The following is a 16,701-nucleotide window of genomic DNA, read 5'->3' as shown; positions in this document are numbered from 1 at the left end:
TCCTCACGGCAGCAGTACAGGCTGCATGAAATTGAGTCTTCCGAGCCAGACATCGTCGCATGGTACGAGGCCAGCCGACAGCGTGAAAACGAGGCGAGAAAGGCTAGGCGGGCGGCCGACACGCCCGAGGAACGAGAGGAACGCCTCGTGAAGAGACGTCGCCAAGCTGCAGAAGACAACGACGGCGTGTCGCTACCGAAATGTCAGCAGACGAAACTACTTTCGCTACGTATATTTTATTTTTTATTTACAAAATACTGCGGACACTGAGTCCAAGCAGGGTGGCCGAACAAGTCAATCAAACGGCAAAAAACGCAACAGTTCAAAAAAAAGAACAACACAATACAGCAATAATTGGTTAAAACTCATGAGACAATGATTTAACTATCTGATTCCAATCTGTTAATGTGCGTGGAAAGAACGAAAACTTGTAAGTGTCTGTTCTAGCGAATATAGGGGTTAGAGAAGTGGGATGGTGTTGACGAGTTTGTCTGGTTCGTGCCGGCGTTAAGTATGATGAGGGATCCAAACCAAGTTTGTTATGTAATAAGAGAGAAATAAATTCTAACCTAAGCTTTCTTCTCCGATGTTCAAGTAGTTCAATTTTATTAATCTCCATTAAAGTGGTTGGGGAGTCAGTCCTTGCATATTTATTAAATAAACCTGACGGCTCTTCTCTGTATTCTTTCCAGATTTTTTAGGTTAAATTTAGTATACGGGTCCCACACTATGCATGCATATTCCAGTCTAGGTCTAAATATTTGAAGAATAACAAAGTAGCTTAATGTTAGTAGGAGCATTTTTTAGTTTATGTCTTAAGCAACACAGTTTTCGAAATGCAGCTGAGCAGATATTGTTTATGTGCAAGTTCCACGATAGGTTGCTACTTATGGTTACTCCTAGGTATTTGTAGTTGGATACTTGTTTAAGAGGGAGAGAGCCTAATTTATATGTGTGGCTATGACGTACGGTTTTTCGGGTTATCGGCATATAAACACATTTATCAGCATTCAGAATCATGCCCCATCGGTCGCACCATTCGAAAACATTGTTCAAAGCTCTGTCCAGGTCGCATTAATCTTCCTTATTTGTAACTTCTCGGTATAGAACGCAATCGTCAGCGAACAATCGAATATGCACTGGTGCATTAACAACTTGAACAATATCATTCACATACAAAATAAAAAGCAGAGGGCCCAAAACACTTCCTTGGGGAACACCGGATGAAACTGGAAGAGAGCCCGAACGTCGTCCACCCACTTCAACAAACGGTTTGCGGTCTTTTAAGTATGCAGTAATCCATGTCACTAAAATATCAGGAATGCCAATTTCTTTCATTTTAAAAATTAGTTTATCATGAGGAACTTTATCAAATGCCTTGCTAAAATCCAGAAATATTGCATCGATTTGGCCTTTATTATCTATACAGGAAGCAAATGAATTTATTACTGTAATTAGCTGTGTTACCGTCGAGAATCCTTTTCTGAACCCGTGCTGGAAGCTTGTTAGTACGCGATTTTTTCTAAAAATTCATTCATACAGTGTGCAACTATATGTTCTAATAGCTTACAGCATGGGGACGTCAATGATATGGGACGGTAGTTCTGCAAGAGAAGACGGTCTCCTTTTTTATAAACGGGAACAATCCGGGCTGTCCTCCAGTCATCGGGTATTTTACCTATTGACACTGAAGCGCGAAAAATTATGACAAGGAATTTAGCCAGAGTTTCGGCATAGCGTCGCAGAAATGCGTTTGGAATGTTGTCAGGGCCACATGATGTTTTGGTTTTTAGGTTCAGCAATATGGAAAAGACACCAGGGTAAGTAATAAAATTCCCTTCGGCGGGATAATACACTCGGCTATTGTCGGTACATGTGCTCGGGGCAGAAAATACACTTTGAAAATAACTATTAAAATGCTGAGCAATAGCCTTTGGATCGCATACCGTAGTGTTGTCACCAAAATTTGTGTGACTGCTTTCTTTTTTTCACTAATATAATTCCAAAACTTACTTGGCTCGGTTTTTATAAAATTTTGAAGAGGGATGTGTTGAAGAAATAATCTTTTGAATCACGTAACGCACGTGCTAGGTTGTCCAGTAATTCAGGATCTGCGCGTTTCTTCTTGTGTCGTTTTACCCTTCGCCTCATTTGAATTATATTGCGTGTCATCCATGGTGTTTCATTTCTTTCTTTTTTGTGCCTGTTTGGTACAAAAGTATTGATGCAATACGAACAGATTTTTTTGAAACTGTCCCAAAGTACGCAGACATCGGCGTCATCGAAATCAACAAGGCAAGTTTCCAGATGTTCAATGACAGACGCGTCATTGGCACGCGAATAATCTTTAAAGTAACGTGAAGATGAGGGTTTCTTTTTTGTTTGCCGTGCTAGGGGAAATGAAGCACTAACCAAGTGGTGGTCAAACATGCCTTCCTGGCCTATCCTGGCATCCAGGCATATCCTGGCCTAGCTGAGCTAAGCCACTGCGAATTTTTTTAGTTTCCTTAGAATCTCGTCTGATTTTTATGCTGTACACATTCCTGACATTTTGTTCCTTTGGAGCTTCCAAAGTTCCTCCTCACTCAAGTTCCTAAGGTCGCCGTCTCAGATGATTGCACGGACTGGATTTGGGCTGACGGCTACAGCAGGAATGTCTCGAGAAGATGTGACTTCTGACAGTTTTTCGTACTTGGGGCTGTAGAGAACTCCCGGTAGAAGGTCTCCAGTTGCTAACTTTTTGATGTTGCCGCTCTGGCCTACGGTATCTGTGAGAGTTCTTGTGACAACGAACGGTGAAATAAGTCAAGCAGTCTTTTCTGCATGATCAGAGTGAATCACGTAAAATCGTGGAAAGTTGTTGGCATTCTTTGCGAAGAATTTCGCTGTCGTCTCGGTGTGCCCATAAGCGGTAGGCGATCAGTAGAAATAGGGAAAATAACCATGATATGTACATACTCTTCGGCTACGGTGCCAGCCAAACACCACTGAGCCCAATGTGCCCAGCATACCAAAAACCTCCCATAGATGTCCAGATTAAATCTGAACGTCTATGTACCAAAGCAAAATCTCTCAGACGTCTTATTTACCAACCTTTTTTCGTGGAAAAGCTGGAGACGTACCCACGACATTATATCTGCCTTAACCTAGACTCCTCGCAGATATTACTTGTCACGTCCTGGGAATGTAAGTGAAATATATAATTTAAGAATTTCATATGTTTCAGTCGTTCGATATTTCTTGTTGCCTTACTGCATTTAAAGTTGGAAATCGCTGCTGACTACAAATTGGAGGCATGACCAGCGCTGCCTGTGTTTTTGTGTGTTTTCGTGCTCGTTTCACGGCAACATTATCCTACCTAGAAAGAAGAAAAATACGGGAAGTAGTAGAGACAAATCTGAATGCACACGCATCAGGTTTCTGACTCAACTGTACGCAGTTGGTTTGAAATGCCAGTCACTTTGGTCAGGATTCGCATTGTTATTTCATTACTATCCTTACATTCAATTTATACCTTGTGCTACAGCCAATGCAAGCTGTCTCAACGACACTGAAAAGTGAGGACACACTGAAAAACTTTTTGTTATTCAGCAGCCAGGACTATAATAACCATTTTTTTCTTATTAAGCATGTTTTATTCAACTTATCCAACTATTCAAAGTACAAAAATTGGTTAGTTTAATTTTTGGAAGTTATTCTTTCTCAAAAATTGGTAAATCTACTCATCGCGGTAGCAATGATAACTAACTTTTGGAATGTTGAACTGAGGAAAGCTTTGGCATTTGTGTAGCTGAATGTGTGACCTCACATTTCTTGAGAATAAACTTCTTGAGTCCCGCTTTTTATCATCATGTCCACTGCAGGCCAAAAATTTCTCCAGTTAACCCTGTGCCAGCGGCGGCCACCTTATCCCAGCAAACTTCCGAACCTCATCTGCCCACCTGCCCTGATCCTCTCTGCTGTGCCTGCATTTTCTCTGAATCCAGCCCGTTACCCTAATGATAATTGGTTATCTTGCCTTCATGCCACATGCGCTGCCCATATGCCTGTTCTGTGCCGCGGCCAGGCGGCAGCAGGGAAAGCGCGGTGAATTGTCTACGCCGCTATCGCGTTGTAGTTCGTATCGTATTTTATCAATAATAGCGCAAACTGCGCGTGGCAATTGCAGCTGTGAAAAAAAGTAATATGCTACAATTTAAAATTTATTAACTTATTTTTCGTGCCACAGCAAGCATACTACTAAGTATAAAAAGAAACAATACAAAATATGTGTCAGTTTCGCACACTCCGCACGAGGCTAGGGTCATCCATGGCGGCAGTGGTAGAGCGCACGGCGTGTGCCATTTCTCATCGTGTTCCGTGGGAAAGTTGTGTTTGAAGAACCTCGACACAGAATTAATTCCCTTATTATTGCTGGCGAGTTTGTTCAACAGTTCTTTCCTTGATGGAGCTGAAGGAAGACAGTTTGCTTGCTTTTACTACTCGGCGAAGTGGACCCGTCAGTACGAATTAGGACTACAAGTCGTTTTCACTGGCTGGAATTGTGACCTTTCCTGGTGCGTACTCAGTCTCAGTTTACTCATTGAAGTGTATTTTATGCTATTTTTGCGTTCGTAACGAAAAAATTCTAACGCATTTATCGGCACGTTGTATTTTTACGCTCACTCGTTTGGCTGTTTTGCCAAACTCGCTGTGTATTGAAACAAAGGCTGGTGATGTATGCAACTGGCCTCTACTACCGAAATGTGGGCATGCGTTCGGATGGCGTGCCGAAGTGCGTGTGCAAGCACACTCCGCTCAGCACGACTGCCTTTTAGTGCTGCAAGGGCAACCTTTGACGCTTGATAGACTTGCGTCGGTAAAAATGGCTAAATTACTGGGCTTGTTTGTTGTGGTTGCTGTGCTATTCTCTTGTCACCTATAAAAGTGAACAATTATGCTTTCTTGTGCAGCAACCTAGACTTATTGGGCTCGGCAGAAGAGTATTGATGCCACCGCAGCTGTTAACCTGACGATTATGCTCAACGAGAAGATTCAAGATTCAGTGAAAGCGCCGAGCACAATAAAACACTGACGCACTCAGAAGTCATCTGCAGTATTTTGGGCTCCCGTGATGGCCATGTACTCGCTTACTCAACTGTATTTGAGCTAGCTGGAGTGCTTGGACGTCCCGACGACTCCATAGGTAAGTCTGTGGCTGGGATGCAGTAGGTCTCCGTTCCATATGGAATTGTAACAGGTGTCAGCTGCTTCTCGTATTGCAACTGGTTCCAGTCGCAACTGGTTTAAGGAACAAATTTCCAGTTGCAACACCTGAAAATGTGTCCCTTAAAACAGTTGGACTGGAACCAGTTAGACATTTTCACCTGGGTATTGATCTATGTATAGTCACATTCTCTTTATATCGAAGTCTAGACTACGTAGACTCGGCGTACCTACATGTTCACAAATATCTGATAAATGTCGAGCTTGATGTCTGCAGTACGTACTTATAACGTGGACTCCACCCCAATTTTCGTGTTGTAGGTACGTAGATTTTTCGTAAACGGTACTGAAATGGATGTCTAGTGGAGGTGTCTAATGTCCAGCGTAAATATCTCGCTGATGTCTATGTGACGTTTTATGGTTTACTCGGTGGGGACGGGGCAGGAACTTGCAAGCAAGCCGTGCCCACTCCAGTTGTGCACCCTAACTATACCCAATATGGCGTAACAAAGGGTAGTTCACCACAAAAACTTAAGTTAAACCTAGCCGCCAGGAAAAAAGGAAAAAACCGAGGGAGGAGGAGACAAGAACGTTATGAGAAAGACAGGAAAGTGAAAGAGAGATGAGGACAGGAAAAGGCGACTGCCGATTGCCCCCAGATTTGCGGTGGCCGCAGCTGGAAAAATAGAGGGCTTATCGGAGAGACGTGTAAGCCTTTCCCCTGCCGTGGACGTAGTCAGGCTGATGATGATGGTGTTGATTTCCCCTGGTCGGGTCGGGCCGGAGCTACCCAGACAACCCAAGTACATCCTCAGGACGTCCTGAGGATTAATTTTTGAGGACATTGTTTTGTCCTGAGGACGTCCTCTTCTAATCCTCAAAAGGTCCTCATTTAGTCCTGTTGTCCGGCCTCAGAATGTCCTCAGGACATCCTCAGATTTCCTATGGAGGACTTTCTCAGTCTGTTTTCAGGACATCAGATGATGATGTAGCCCAGGGAATGTGGGTCACTGTTTTATTAATTATTGTAGGCAGTGTGCACAGGGGTTGTGAAACAGCTTTCTTCATGCTTATTTTGTCTAGGATTTCAGCAAACAAATTTTGCAAAAGTTTCGCATACTCAACAAAAGTGACTGGTTCGTTCACCATATTTGTTGGGAGTTACAGATTATTCTCCATGCATTATTTTCCTACAGCAATGACAATGTAACTCTCTCAGGAGTTGAATTCTGTCACCTTAGCGGAATAGCCAATCCAACAAATGCCCAAAAATTTGCACACTCCAACCCCATCAGAAGCATGCAGTACATGTGACCAGGTTTGCAAACCAAAATAACTTAAGGTATCTCCTGAAGGCACATAATATTTTCAGTCACAATGGTTTCCTACTTTACATCTCTATTGTACACAAGTATCTTTTAATAAACCTGCAGTTTTTACGAAATGAAAGCCGAGTGCGAGGGATAAAGCTGGTTTCATCTCAGTTCAACGCCACAATATTGTCCTGCGATAGGACGTTTGTAGGACATTTGAGAAATTTTCTTCCTGGAGTCGTTAGGCGAATACACCGAGGACGTCCTCATGAGGACATTTTGCCGTGATGCACTAAAAAAGTACTCAGAATGTCCTGTTCGGGATGAGGACGTTTTGACCATTTGAGGACGTCCTCAGGACGTTTGGTGTTGTCTGGACGCCTACAGGGAGCTGGGGCCAAAATTGTGTGTTGCCTTCGACGAGGGTTCGTAAAGTCCAAACACCCGCCACCGGCTCAACCACCAGGATCCCCTGGCACGGCTGTGCCACGCACGGCTAGACGCCGTTGTATTGGTCCATGGTGTCACACTGCTCACCAGCTTCCCCTGCGCATGCTGGTGAGCGGTGGTGAACAGAGCTTGCGTGTTGTGGTAACTTTTGTCTTGTAGCAATTGAGCTTCACAACGATACTTACTTGATTCGGCCGCGAATGATGCAACTCTAATCGTCCGCACCGAGATCGACAAACTGAAAGCCGCCAACGCTGGATTGCCGCGAATGGCGGCTGTGGCGCCATCAAAGGACCTGCGCAGTTGGTAAATTTGAAGTGGATATTTTGTTCGCTGCCTGCATCGGAAACGGAGATCATAGAACACTTTGTTTTTTAGGTGCGCAGAACTTCGCTGCCCCCTCCCCGGGAACAGCAACAGTGACGTAGAGAGGGCCCTGACATTTGCTGGGGATACTGGGGAGTAAAGGGATTACTGGGGAGGACCACTTATCTCCACTGGGCGTTTGGATGGCGCATCGAGCGCCTGAAAATGGAGCAACCGGAAGTAAGCGGCCTTGTCCCGGGAGTCAGCCTTTGGCAGTGCACGAAATCGGACCTCAGCACGGTTTTTCAGTTTCAGTTTTGGTTTTCCTCTTAGCATTTCGTCTTTTCGCTGTTCTCGTCTTTTTCCACCACAGTGCCTACCTGTTGCGCCGTCAACTGCACGAGGAGACCAGCAAAGTCTTCGGGAAAGACGTTTCAAAAATAAGAGTCCACTGCATCGCAATGGGACGACACTAGCAGCCTGAGCAAGTCCGGAGCCTCGTCTGCTCAGCTTTGTGGGCTTTTATTCGTGGTGCTTGGTGCAGTTGACTTCTAACAGCGCTTCTCACACGCGTTGCATCTTCCGTCTTTCTTGTCAGTCGTTTCTCTCGCGCTGTGCAGCTGAAACGAGGCTGTGTTTTGGAGTTAGGTTAAACGCACGTCTGGAAGGTAAATGACACCCTCAAGCTATAAACATCACCTGTCATCGATGAGAAGAGTCATCGTTCGACACAAACTCGAAATTGAAACTGTGGCAGAACGAATGGCTGTTCGATTGTAAGGATTCCGCGCCATCGTTCGCCTTTTCTTTGCTACAAGAAAATTCAGTTTAAATATGACCTAGCTTCATCGTCATTCCACTATAGTTCTCCTTCACGCTTGGAAGGCAAGAACCAGACAAGAACATGGTGTTTAATGCACGCACTCGTTTGCCGCGGCAGGGTGAGACCTGCATGTCTGTTTTCTTCGGTTTCTCTGAAATTAGGGTCCTGCACACAATGCTCAGATTTCTCGCGTTCAGCTTGCTTGTTCCTTACATATAACAGCAGACATTACACGAGAACAGCGCAAAAATCTGAGAACGAAAGGGCGAAAGACGTGACTTTTTGCATTGAAATACACAGCCATGGAGGAAAAAAACTTTCTTCCTTTATGTACCAGCAGACACCCGACTTCCGGGACAAGCCATCCAACATTCGGTGGCTTCACTCGCGCTCGTCTCGGAAAGCGGGAATGCGGCATCCAGCTACCTAGTGGAGACCAGTGGTTACTTCAGCCACTACGAAGGGGAGGTTAGAAGATTGGTGGAGGAACTCAAGAGTGGGCATAAATTTGGAGACGTAAACATAGTGAATATAGACATTTTAAAACCAAACTTGAAGAAAAAGTAAAAACAAATAAACAAAGGTTAAGTTATAAGCTAGGTAACGCAAGCTGCCGCTTAATACAAAGAATAATGCTGTTATCCAACACTCAATCACTATTCATCCATCCACCCATCAATCGATTGTGTTTTGAAGTGAAGCTTCGCATTTGGTATGGTGCCTCTAGCTGGTATGATTGAATAGCAATGCCTTTTACATATTTCCAACCGAAAGTATGGCATTGCACGAGTGAAGACATAGTTTCTTACTATTACCTAGAGGGAAAGCTGGCGGTGCTGCGCTTCAGCCACCATGGACGCTCAAAGCATCATGGGGCGGTGAGCTACTTGTTGCGAGACAGTCGTAGTTTTTTTGGAAACACAGAGTGGGGCTACTAAGATATTCAATTCCAAAAACGCTGTTCGCGTGTGCGCAGACGACTTTCGCGCGAACACAGTGTGCAAAAGTCATAGCAGTAAAAACGCGATGACACACGACGCCAATAAAAGGTTCTACTCTTCTGAAATGCCATTAAAAAAACCTCTTAAAGTATCTAAGCAACAACATTTTTTTTGAAAACATATTTACTTTTTAAAGTGCGCCTGTTAATTACGAAATATTTGTTTTTGCAGTGTTCATCACTTGGCCAATAGGAAAGCTAGTCATCTCTTATTTTGGGCAAACTTTGCACTTAAATGCTTTTCTGCTCGTTTGTTGCAATCATTAGACAAGATATTAAGTGTTAGGACATTCGTAGTTATCGAACAGCTTTATTTTTCTATTATTTTTTGGCCAAAAGTTGTGGTTCTGCAGTCGGTAGCTCACCGCCCCATGATGCTTTGAGCGCCCATGGTGGCTGAAGTGGTCTCGAGGGGTCGCCATGCAAACTCCCATAGACGGGCCGCCAGCTTTCCCTCTAGGTAATAGTAAGAAACTCTATGAGTGGAGAGAAGGCTCCACCCATGGAGCCTTCTTTCCATGGAAAGTTCTTTCCTTCCTCCATGGATCCACCCATGGAGGAATAGCTCCATCATGGAGGAAGAAAAAAACTAGGAGGGAGCATGACGTCACAATCTTGAAGCCTAGTCATAAAAAATATAATGGAAAGAATCATGGGAAATAGGCCCTCACGTGATAAGGCAGTGGTAGCTCTTAGCCGGATTTCGGTTTCGCTCTCTCGCTGTACGAGCAACTGCGCCACCATCTGCTTGTGTTCACTGACGGCTCCGTGGTAAGCGCAGACTGCTCGCTCGCCGCAGCGGCCACCGTCCCCGAACAACGCGTGCGCTGACTGCGGCGCAGTGGAGACATTGGAGCACATGCTCCTTCGCTGTGCCGCTTCTGCAGTGCCGCGTCGCGAGATTATCGCGGCCTGCAGGGCGCTGGGAATCATTCCAGACAGTCTCGAAGCGCTCCTGTGGCCGGGCGGCAGTGCGCGCACCCGTGACAGAACAATGGTGAACCTCTGCGCGTTCATCGAGCAGGCGGGCTTGGCTTCCCGCTCGCTCTTCGCCAGGTAGTGCACGCGTGACACGAACACTCCGTGGGTGCTACCTCGGACGGTATACGCGGCCGGGTGCCCCACCCCGGCCGCTAGTGCAGTGTGCCGCGCGCGCGATTAGTACGATACAGGACGCTGCGTGCGCACGGCTACGTAGTACATACAGTTTACTTCTTTTTGTAAGTGATTGTGCGCAGTGCCCGGGAGACCCCGCACAGGGGCAGACGTAAAGCCGCCGGCACTCTCTCTCGACAGCGAGAGAGAGAAATACTTCACTGCTGCATTTCACGCTGGAACTGCGTATGTGCGCGAGCGTACTCGGCGCGACTTGTGCCTCGAGAATAGCGGAGAACGGCGGGCCCATGGGGGGGCCGAAGTCCGCCTGCCCGAGAAATAGAATCTTGCGCAGCGCGCCGGAGCGCTCGTTAAACACGTCCGTGCGCCGTGAGCACTCTGGAAGCCACTGCGCCCTTTTTTAGAGGCTCGTTTTCTTCGCCTACTGTCGAGTTCTCCGCTTATAGCATGTGCTGAAATAAACGCTCCGTATGTGTTTATAACGACGAAAGGAATTCCTCTCTATTCTCTTTATGAACCACAGCTGAACAGTGACGAGGTCGCGGCCGCACCCTTTGATGAAAAGTTTACGTGCAGTTTTCTACAGTGCACCCAAAAACTCGAGAGTGTAATCAACAGAAGAGTTGAGACGCGGAGCCTTCAGACAACCTCGAGCTCGGTACGCATTCCGCCAAATCTGCAACACAGTACTTAAGAAAAACCAGCCAAACGACGGGGACAAAGGAGAGACGAGGCACACACAACGACTGGACTATCAACTGTGCTTTATTGAAAAAACAGCCAGTCTCCAAGAAAACCCAACAGAGCATGCGCAGCTCAACGGCACCGCAAAACCAGCACAAAAAACAACAGCGATCTCGTAAGATAGTCAAACTGCGGTGTCAACGGGACAAGTAACCTAATTCTTTCTGCATCAACGTGATAGAAGCCGTGCTAACACAGTTATCTCCATGATTGCTAATGTGAAATGCTAATGTGGGAAATGGAGCGGGGAATCCTCGAAGCATTTCACATTAGCAATCATGGAGATAACTGTGTTAGCACGGCTTCTATCACGTTGGTGCAGAAAGAATTAGGTTACTTGTCCCGTTGACACCGCAGTTTGAAGATAGTCAAACTTCGAGGATTTCCCGCTCCATTTCCCACATTAGCATTTCACATTAGCAATCATGGAGATAACTGTGTTAGCACGGCTTCTATCACGTTGATGCAGAAAGAATTAGGTTACTTGTCCCGTTGACACCGCAGTTTGAAGATAGTCAAACTTCGAGGATTTCCCGCTCCATTTCCCACATTAGCATTTCACATTAGCAATCATGGAGATAACTGTGTTAGCACGGCTTCTATCACGTTGATGCAGAAAGAATTAGGTTACTTGTCCCGTTGACACCGCAGTTTGAAGATAGTCAAACTTCGAGGATTTCCCGCTCCATTTCCCACATTAGCATTTCACATTAGCAATCATGGAGATAACTGTGTTAGCACGGCTTCTATCACGTTGATGCAGAAAGAATTAGGTTACTTGTCCCGTTGACACCGCAGTTTGAAGATAGTCAAACTTCGAGGATTTCCCGCTCCATTTCCCACATTAGCATTTCACATTAGCAATCATGGAGATAACTGTGTTAGCACGGCTTCTATCACGTTGATGCAGAAAGAATTAGGTTACTTGTCCTGTTGACACCGCAGTTTGAAGATAGTCAAACTTCGAGGATTTCCCGCTCCATTTCCCACATTAGCATTTCACATTAGCAATCATGGAGATAACTGTGTTAGCACGGCTTCTATCACGTTGATGCAGAAAGAATTAGGTTACTTGTCCCGTTGACACCGCAGTTTGAAGATAGTCAAACTTCGAGGATTCCCCGCTCCATTTCCCACATTAGCATTTCACATTAGCAATCATGGAGATAACTGTGTTAGCACGGCTTCTATCACGTTGATGCAGAAAGAATTAGGTTACTTGTCCCGTTGACACCGCAGTTTGAAGATAGTCAAACTTCGAGGATTTCCCGCTCCATTTCCCACATTAGCATTTCACATTAGCAATCATGGAGATAACTGTGTTAGCACGGCTTCTATCACGTTGATGCAGAAAGAATTAGGTTACTTGTCCCGTTGACACCGCAGTTTGAAGATAGTCAAACTTCGAGGATTTCCCGCTCCATTTCCCACATTAGCATTTCACATTAGCAATCATGGAGATAACTGTGTTAGCACGGCTTCTATCACGTTGATGCAGAAAGAATTAGGTTACTTGTCCCGTTGACACCGCAGTTTGAAGATAGTCAAACTTCGAGGATTCCCCGCTCCATTTCCCACATTAGCATTTCACATTAGCAATCATGGAGATAACTGTGTTAGCACGGCTTCTATCACGTTGATGCAGAAAGAATTAGGTTACTTGTCCCGTTGACACCGCAGTTTGAAGATAGTCAAACTTCGAGGATTTCCCGCTCCATTTCCCACATTAGCATTTCACATTAGCAATCATGGAGATAACTGTGTTAGCACGGCTTCTATCACGTTGATGCAGAAAGAATTAGGTTACTTGTCCCGTTGACACCGCAGTTTGAAGATAGTCAAACTTCGAGGATTTCCCGCTCCATTTCCCACATTAGCATTTCACATTAGCAATCATGGAGATAACTGTGTTAGCACGGCTTCTATCACGTTGATGCAGAAAGAATTAGGTTACTTGTCCCGTTGACACCGCAGTTTGAAGATAGTCAAACTTCGAGGATTCCCCGCTCCATTTCCCACATTAGCATTTCACATTAGCAATCATGGAGATAACTGTGTTAGCACGGCTTCTATCACGTTGATGCAGAAAGAATTAGGTTACTTGTCCCGTTGACACCGCAGTTTGAAGATAGTCAAACTTCGAGGATTTCCCGCTCCATTTCCCACATTAGCATTTCACATTAGCAATCATGGAGATAACTGTGTTAGCACGGCTTCTATCACGTTGATGCAGAAAGAATTAGGTTACTTGTCCCGTTGACACCGCAGTTTGAAGATAGTCAAACTTCGAGGATTTCCCGCTCCATTTCCCACATTAGCATTTCACATTAGCAATCATGGAGATAACTGTGTTAGCACGGCTTCTATCACGTTGATGCAGAAAGAATTAGGTTACTTGTCCCGTTGACACCGCAGTTTGAAGATAGTCAAACTTCGAGGATTCCCCGCTCCATTTCCCACATTAGCATTTCACATTAGCAATCATGGAGATAACTGTGTTAGCACGGCTTCTATCACGTTGATGCAGAAAGAATTAGGTTACTTGTCCCGTTGACACCGCAGTTTGAAGATAGTCAAACTTCGAGGATTTCCCGCTCCATTTCCCACATTAGCATTTCACATTAGCAATCATGGAGATAACTGTGTTAGCACGGCTTCTATCACGTTGATGCAGAAAGAATTAGGTTACTTGTCCCGTTGACACCGCAGTTTGAAGATAGTCAAACTTCGAGGATTCCCCGCTCGATTTCCCACATTAGCATTTCACATTAGCAATCATGGAGATAACTGTGTTAGCACGGCTTCTATCACGTTGATGCAGAAAGAATTAGGTTACTTGTCCCGTTGACACCGCAGTTTGAAGATAGTCAAACTTCGAGGATTTCCCGCTCCATTTCCCACATTAGCATTTCACATTAGCAATCATGGAGATAACTGTGTTAGCACGGCTTCTATCACGTTGATGCAGAAAGAATTAGGTTACTTGTCCCGTTGACACCGCAGTTTGAAGATAGTCAAACTTCGAGGATTTCCCGCTCCATTTCCCACATTAGCATTTCACATTAGCAATCATGGAGATAACTGTGTTAGCACGGCTTCTATCACGTTGATGCAGAAAGAATTAGGTTACTTGTCCTGTTGACACCGCAGTTTGAAGATAGTCAAACTTCGAGGATTTCCCGCTCCATTTCCCACATTAGCATTTCACATTAGCAATCATGGAGATAACTGTGTTAGCACGGCTTCTATCACGTTGATGCAGAAAGAATTAGGTTACTTGTCCCGTTGACACCGCAGTTTGAAGATAGTCAAACTTCGAGGATTTCCCGCTCCATTTCCCACATTAGCATTTCACATTAGCAATCATGGAGATAACTGTGTTAGCACGGCTTCTATCACGTTGATGCAGAAAGAATTAGGTTACTTGTCCCGTTGACACCGCAGTTTGAAGATAGTCAAACTTCGAGGATTCCCCGCTCCATTTCCCACATTAGCATTTCACATTAGCAATCATGGAGATAACTGTGTTAGCACGGCTTCTATCACGTTGATGCAGAAAGAATTAGGTTACTTGTCCCGTTGACACCGCAGTTTGAAGATAGTCAAACTTCGAGGATTCCCCGCTCCATTTCCCACATTAGCATTTCACATTAGCAATCATGGAGATAACTGTGTTAGCACGGCTTCTATCACGTTGATGCAGAAAGAATTAGGTTACTTGTCCCGTTGACACCGCAGTTTGAAGATAGTCAAACTTCGAGGATTCCCCGCTCCATTTCCCACATTAGCATTTCACATTAGCAATCATGGAGATAACTGTGTTAGCACGGCTTCTATCACGTTGATGCAGAAAGAATTAGGTTACTTGTCCCGTTGACACCGCAGTTTGAAGATAGTCAAACTTCGAGGATTCCCCGCTCCATTTCCCACATTAGCATTTCACATTAGCAATCATGGAGATAACTGTGTTAGCACGGCTTCTATCACGTTGATGCAGAAAGAATTAGGTTACTTGTCCCGTTGACACCGCAGTTTGAAGATAGTCAAACTTCGAGGATTCCCCGCTCCATTTCCCACATTAGCATTTCACATTAGCAATCATGGAGATAACTGTGTTAGCACGGCTTCTATCACGTTGATGCAGAAAGAATTAGGTTACTTGTCCTGTTGACACCGCAGTTTGAAGATAGTCAAACTTCGAGGATTTCCCGCTCCATTTCCCACATTAGCATTTCACATTAGCAATCATGGAGATAACTGTGTTAGCACGGCTTCTATCACGTTGATGCAGAAAGAATTAGGTTACTTGTCCCGTTGACACCGCAGTTTGAAGATAGTCAAACTTCGAGGATTTCCCGCTCCATTTCCCACATTAGCATTTCACATTAGCAATCATGGAGATAACTGTGTTAGCACGGCTTCTATCACGTTGATGCAGAAAGAATTAGGTTACTTGTCCCGTTGACACCGCAGTTTGAAGATAGTCAAACTTCGAGGATTCCCCGCTCCATTTCCCACATTAGCATTTCACATTAGCAATCATGGAGATAACTGTGTTAGCACGGCTTCTATCACGTTGATGCAGAAAGAATTAGGTTACTTGTCCCGTTGACACCGCAGTTTGAAGATAGTCAAACTTCGAGGATTTCCCGCTCCATTTCCCACATTAGCATTTCACATTAGCAATCATGGAGATAACTGTGTTAGCACGGCTTCTATCACGTTGATGCAGAAAGAATTAGGTTACTTGTCCCGTTGACACCGCAGTTTGAAGATAGTCAAACTTCGAGGATTCCCCGCTCCATTTCCCACATTAGCATTTCACATTAGCAATCATGGAGATAACTGTGTTAGCACGGCTTCTATCACGTTGATGCAGAAAGAATTAGGTTACTTGTCCCGTTGACACCGCAGTTTGAAGATAGTCAAACTTCGAGGATTTCCCGCTCCATTTCCCACATTAGCATTTCACATTAGCAATCATGGAGATAACTGTGTTAGCACGGCTTCTATCACGTTGATGCAGAAAGAATTAGGTTACTTGTCCCGTTGACACCGCAGTTTGAAGATAGTCAAACTTCGAGGATTTCCCGCTCCATTTCCCACATTAGCATTTCACATTAGCAATCATGGAGATAACTGTGTTAGCACGGCTTCTATCACGTTGATGCAGAAAGAATTAGGTTACTTGTCCTGTTGACACCGCAGTTTGAAGATAGTCAAACTTCGAGGATTTCCCGCTCCATTTCCCACATTAGCATTTCACATTAGCAATCATGGAGATAACTGTGTTAGCACGGCTTCTATCACGTTGATGCAGAAAGAATTAGGTTACTTGTCCCGTTGACACCGCAGTTTGAAGATAGTCAAACTTCGAGGATTTCCCGCTCCATTTCCCACATTAGCATTTCACATTAGCAATCATGGAGATAACTGTGTTAGCACGGCTTCTATCACGTTGATGCAGAAAGAATTAGGTTACTTGTCCCGTTGACACCGCAGTTTGAAGATAGTCAAACTTCGAGGATTTCCCGCTCCATTTCCCACATTAGCATTTCACATTAGCAATCATGGAGATAACTGTGTTAGCACGGCTTCTATCACGTTGATGCAGAAAGAATTAGGTTACTTGTCCCGTTGACACCGCAGTTTGAAGATAGTCAAACTTCGAGGATTTCCCGCTCCATTTCCCACATTAGCATTTCACATTAGCAATCATGGAGATAACTGTGTTAGCACGGCTT

Source organism: Amblyomma mixtum, chromosome 4 (assembly GCF_055824585.1).
Source record: "Amblyomma mixtum isolate Tamu chromosome 4, ASM5582458v1, whole genome shotgun sequence".
NCBI classification, from domain to species: domain Eukaryota; kingdom Metazoa; phylum Arthropoda; class Arachnida; order Ixodida; family Ixodidae; genus Amblyomma; species Amblyomma mixtum.
Note: the sequence above shows the minus strand (reverse complement) of the source record.